We start from the raw sequence: 6218 nt of genomic DNA on the forward strand, positions 1-6218 counted from the left end.
TTGAATGTACCTGTGAATACTGATACTAATTTTCAAATTACTTAATACCAGCTTTCTCCTCTCCAGATATTGCTGACTCCTCTGGCTGCAATCAAGTCTGTTTCCTTCTGGAGCAAAATCCACTGTACTCCCCGTGTCTCTCTGAACATATGCCTTTATAGTGTGATTAGTGTAGTAAATCTGAGATTTATTAAATGCAAAATCAAATACTTAGATGGTGGCAGGTAAATGCAAAACTAGCAGGAAGCTGTGGAGGAGGAGGAACATGGTAACATGAAACAATGTTTTCATGATATTTGTCCTGCCTGTGTTTGATTAGGATGAGTGATGTCTTCTAAACTTGATTCAGTGCCTTGTTCTTGACTTGCTGGGCAGGGAGTGTTGCCTGTGGTCACTGTGAGATCCAAGGCGGCCCCTTGCCAGGAGAGAAATGTCTGAAGCGTTCTTGTTCTGCCAGTGTCTTTATGGCTTTTGGAATCCTTACCACCGTGCTCTGACAGTGTCTTAAAATAAAATACCCTCTTGGTAGGATGTCCCAAAGAGGAGGGGAAAAAAAAAATGTTCAGAAAGCTTTGGGTTGGCAGCACCTTGCAAGCACACTTCTGGACCCTGCTGCTTGTCTGCTTGTTCTGGTCCTCTGAGCTTTTGGAGGAAGGAGGGTTTGGTCGCTGAGAGGAGGTCGAATCCTGCTGTGCTTTTTAGTTTAAAGAAAAGAGACCTAAAGGGAGTGCAGGGTTTGGGATTTGTCACCGGTCCCCTAAGAAGAATCCAGTGACTAATTTTTTTTTTTCCCAGATCTACTTTTTTTCTAGAAGACTCCTGGGAGCCTTCTTGATGATCAAAAAGGAAGAAATGGAGGTTTATCATCCTAATTCTCTTAATCATACACTCTGATGCTTTGTCCTCATGAATAGTGTGCAGTGATAATACACCCCTGAAGGGCAAGTGTTGCATGGAAGGTGGTTGGTGAGACTTTTAACTGAGCTGGGCCAGCAGCTCCCATTGCGAAGATCACAAGCCTGGGCTCTCACTTGTCCAACTGCCGGTGCTTTGGGTTTGGACTGCCCCAGCCACCGTGGCAAGGGCTTCCCAGCTGTCCCCCTGTCCCCTCTGCTCAGCCTTGCTGTTCTCCCCGGGGGCACTAGACCCATCCCCCCAGCAGTCCCTGTAGGATGGTGGTCAAGGGAGGTGGATGTCTTTCCGAGTCCTTTTTCCTGGGTCGACACTAGATGGCAATGCCTCCCTGGTAATGCTTTGCCAAAGGCAGGTGGTTCAGGGGTTCGTTTCTGATTGGCTTTAAATCTGGATATTGGTCTGTTTCTGTACAAATCATTCCAATAACTTGCTTTGATCGGAAGGTGATGCCTCTTCCCTATGAGAAGCAGAGAACTTTGTGTTTCCTGCCTGTTCGGGTAAGATAGGTCTGAAGACGTAAACATGGTCGAGTTTTCCAGCAGGACACAGCTCTGCCTTTCCTGGAGCTTCCTCAGCCTCTGCTCTGACGTGGGGTGTGCTGGCATTGCTCTGACAGCCTTTGGGCGCTTGGGTTGAGCGAGCATGGGCGGCCGGATCTGCAGATGGAAACTTGGCACATCCCTGTCTGTCGCTGACCTTGCAGAGGCAGGACCTTCTGCTCTCCAAACTGTGGGGACAAAGCTGATTGTGGAAGGCGTTGTGCTGAATCTGAAATGCAGATATATATGTCCAGTGCATGGCAAGGAGCTTTGTAAGTCTCTGGAAGGTCTGCTCCCATCACGGTCTGCCTGCTGCCAGCCAGGCTGGTAACTTGTATTTGACCTAGATTCTGTGTCCAGGTTGATGTCCAGTTTACTGCTGTATGAGAGACTTTCCATGGTTAATTAGACTTTGCTAAGGTACATTTTTCCATTTTTCTTTACCAAATAATGGCCAAAAATTAATTTCCTCCTTTTTTTTTATTTTATTTATTAAAGAAATAAATATAAACTTTCAGCCTCTGGGCAAAATCAAAGATGTGTTTGGATCTTAACTTGGCATTAAAACAGAAATACAAGTCCTTGAGCAAAACAGACAAAAGTCTCTACAGAGCAGCACACGTTCTGATTGTTAATCAAAAAACATGGGCCTTTGAGGAGTTTTGGCCAAACTGCCTCTTCCCTCCCCCCCATCCCAGTTAAATAGTTTGACAAACATCTTCAGTGTGTTCCCTGGAGAAACTGTTCCAAAGGTTGGTTACAGCTCAAAAGTGGTCTTGTATTTCCAGTTTGGGTTTATCAAATGTCAACTTGCAGCTCCTGAGCTTTGCCAAGCATTTGCTCAATTAAAATATTATCTGATATCATATGATGTTTTCCCGGTGTGGGTGTTTAACCAAAACCTGAGATGTTGTGTACCCTCAACCCATTGATTCAGCTCCTTGGGCTGCAAGACAAAGATAAAGCCTGTGTCAAGTATGAATCACAAGGCCTGTATGTCACTTGTGGGTGCTCCTGTGGGTGAGATCTCCCAGTTTGTTGCCCCCAGGGGACAGAGTGAGGGCAATGAGATCCCAGTTGCTGCCTGTCCCCTCCAGGGGCAGCTGATGCAGAACCCCTGGAGAGCATCAGTGGGTGTTGTGTCCCCACTGTGGGGTGGCTGTGCTCTGTGGGGGACGGGGGTAGCCTGAGATCTCTGGCAGGTGACCCAGTGGGATGGCAGAGCTAGTCAGGATGAGACATCTGGGGCAAATGAGAGCCCCTTGGCAGGGCTGGGGATGCTGGAAGGTGCTCCAGGTTTTGGTACCTCCTGCTAAAGTCTAAGCTCAGCCCTGTGGGCTGGTCAACAGGTCTCCTTCCCCCCCTCTCCCAGCACAGGGTGTTGAGGTGGGAGATGCAGCTTCTACCCCCACAGACCATTCCATGCCTGGGCTGGTCCCATCAGCTCAGCCTGGGTGGATGGCTCCGCACTCTCCACCACGGCCAGGAGCAATCCTGCTGGGCCCTGGGGTTGGGTGCTTGGGGCTCCTGTCACCCACTGTGGCCCCGCTGCTGGTGACGGTGCTCTGGTGCACACCAGAGGAGGGGTAGAGCCAGTTGCTGTGGGCAGGGACTGAAGACCCCTAATGGCACTGGAGCCCCTTGCCTCCACGCAGGGACAGCCTGGGATGGGGACAAGGGACTTGTGCCTTTTTATTTTGATGGCTGGCTCTAGAAATCAGCAGAGACCCCTCGGTTCCACGGCTGAGCCCGACTGGGCACCAAACGCGCCGACTCTGGTGTGCTCCACTCCCCTGCCCCCTCGTTTGTGTTGGCACTGGCCAGCGAACGAAGCCGGTTTAATTGGCAGTTGTGTTTGTGGACAGGGTGTTATGAAAAGGTTTTCTGTCTTCCTCTGTAAGTTACCCTGAGTATGTTTTCACTCTTAATATAATATTCACTTCATTATTAGCTGAAAGAGACTCTTTTCAGAGAGGGTTTTTTTTTCTCCTTCTTCCAAAAATATATTAAACAGCCCCTTCATGCAGCACTGCACTGAGGGCCAGGATTGTCTGCTGGAGGGGAAGTGAGAAACCCAACGGTAAATGGGATTTACACAGAAATTCCTTTCTTCCCCAGCGTGCCGGCAGCACTGGCTGCAGCACCCCAGCAGTGCCCAGTGCAAGTGGCTGCAGGTGATGGAGGAGGTGTCTGCTGCTTACAGGGCAACTGGGGGTACACTCGTCTCCCCCCCCCTTCCAGTGTGGTCACTAAGGGGCTTTCCACCCCCTGCAGCAGAGCAGAGTCTCCCTAGGGGCTCCTGGTACCCTGGGCTGGTGTTCCCAGATGCAAACCCATCCGGCTGCTTGGCTTACACTGGCCTTTGGTGACAAAAGTGTTTCCAGCATCTGCAAGGTTTGGGGAGCTTGCTCTCTGTTGGGTGGCATCAGGTGCAGCTGGACCCCTGTGTTGTCATCTTGCTGTGCTGCTGCTCTTCTGGGGTTTGCAAAATCCATAAGGTTTTGTCTCCAGCTTTGGGAAAAACCCTGTGAGCTGCAGGACAGCTGCTTCTGGGGGCTGGCATCACACACAGAGCATCCAGCCTGGCTCAGCCTTTGTAGTCCTGGAGAAACAGCTCTGCTTCCCTCTTGCCTGAGCTCCTCAACAGGCATCCACAGCTCAGACAAGTGGCTTTTTTGACACATTTAGGTGATTTTGCATGGCCACAGCTCCTCAGCCATGTAGGGGTGTGGGGCAGCAGCGAGTGGCTGTGCAGCCCCTGATGCCCTTGCTCAGGTGTCCTCAGCCCAACACGGCCAGGAAGATCCTGTGGATACCTCAGGCTGGTGCTACCCTTAGGTTTGTGCCATCCCTGCAGGCTCTGCTGGCTTCTAGGGCTGCCCAAAGGCAACTGGTCACAGCAGGGGGATGTCTGGCTGGGCTGGGACAGAAAGGACCCCTGGGCTGGCACTTGCACTGCTGCTGAGGGGTGCTGAGATCCCTCAGGACCATCCCTCAAGGAAAGGCCGGAGGAGCCTGGGGCATGTTTTTCTTTTCCCTGAAAGCAGCATAAATACAAGTCCCACCCTCAGCAGGGCAGGCTCTGACAGCAGGACACCTTCCCCCTGCTCCACTGTCACCGTTCCTGGCCATCCTGTGAAATGCATTAGGGCTGGTGCCACACGCTGATGAGTATTCAAGACCTGGCCCTAATTGGGAACAATTAGCAGTTGTTTCAGCGAACATACATCTGTTTGCTGAGACTCCTGGGGCTGAGCGCTGTCTGATGGCTGACACAAGCATCCCCATCCGGAGCCGGGACTGTGGCCAAGGGAGCTCCCGATGGGTGATGCAGCTCTCAGTTAAAGATGCTCTTGGGAGGAGTTGTGCAAGACTGAGCCTCCGCAACTCCTCAAGCGGCCCTGCCTGTCCCTCTCCAAGAGTGGTGGCTGTCCCTGCCGCAGGTGCGAGCAGGTCCCTGCTTCATGGCTTGCTCAGTTCAGGCCGTGGAGAGAGGCCACAGAAACGCTGCTGGAGCTGGACCCAGCAGATGCCACGCGAGACCCTCGGCACCTCTCCTGCCTCCTGAGTTCCTGTTACGGCTCTGCCATGTGGGGGATTAAGCCACACAAGGTGCTGCTCTGAGTCCACCAGATACTGAGGACCAGTCCCTTAGCTGGGGGGGGACAACAGTGGGAGAGCTCTGGGCAATGGGGGGTTGTACTGTCATCGACCTGGGCCGCAGTCTGTGGTGCCAACCCCAGCCCAGCAGCCCCAGTGGCTGGGGGGGTCTGTTCCCCTACCACAGAGCGGGACTGCCCTCGCTTCCCCTGGCACTAGCAGGGAAGTGGGAGCTCTCTGATGTTCCTGGACTTCTTTTTTCCAAGAAAAGACAAATCAGACTTGTCTTGCTGGTCTGTCCTCCCCTTCCCATGCACACCTTGTGTCCAGTGTACCCCAGTTTCTCCCCTGCCTCTCCCCCAGTAAGGAGCATCCTCTTGCACAGAGCCAGACAGGACCCATGCCTGGCAGACTGGGGGGATCCGTGGCAGGTAGTAGAGAAGGTTGCAAAGGGATGTGGGCAAAAGGAGACTCCAGATTTGCTTTAAAATAAGTCTGAAAGCTGAGGGTGGGATCCTGATCCAGCTGGGGAATGAGAAGTGCTGGGTGCACTGCCCAGTGTGGTGGGGAAAGGGCGATTCCCAGCTCTGCGCCCTGCAGCGAGGCCAGAGGGGAGGTGCTGGCGCTTCCCCAGCCTCCAGCGCACCAGGGATGCTGCACCTGGCAGGGCTGGCGCTGCCGCGGCGGGCACACAAGCTGGAGCCGAGGTACAGATGTAGGACTCGGGCCTGGAGCAGCACAGGGAAGGGTGGATGGGGAAATCACGAGGGCTTTGCTGGCAGCACCAAGCCTTCGTTCCTGAGCGCTCTCACCCTTGGAGCTCTGGCTGCTCCACGAAATCCACAGCGAGCCTCAGAACTGGCTCTCTGCAGCCCAGGGGCCGGGGTCCTGCTGGGGGGGGTGAGCTGTGGCCTGGGGGGTGGGCAGCCCGGCTGGGGTGGCACACAGAGATGCTGGGAGCTGGGCAACCTGTGGTCTGCAAGACAAAGGGGCTGAGGAGGAAGAAGGTTGCCCGGCTGCCGGGGGACTGGCTTGGTTTTCCATGGCCTCACATTTTCCTGTGCTGGAGAGTTTGCAGCAAGGGCGGAAAATGCGGCGGCCAGGAGGGGAGAGAGGGCGGGAGGGGAGGCGAGCAGGGCTGGCGGGGAAGGGTTTGCTTTGCCA

Source organism: Athene cunicularia (assembly GCF_003259725.1).
Source record: "Athene cunicularia isolate RWA chromosome 19 unlocalized genomic scaffold, athCun1 chr19_part1, whole genome shotgun sequence".
NCBI lineage: Eukaryota > Metazoa > Chordata > Aves > Strigiformes > Strigidae > Athene > Athene cunicularia.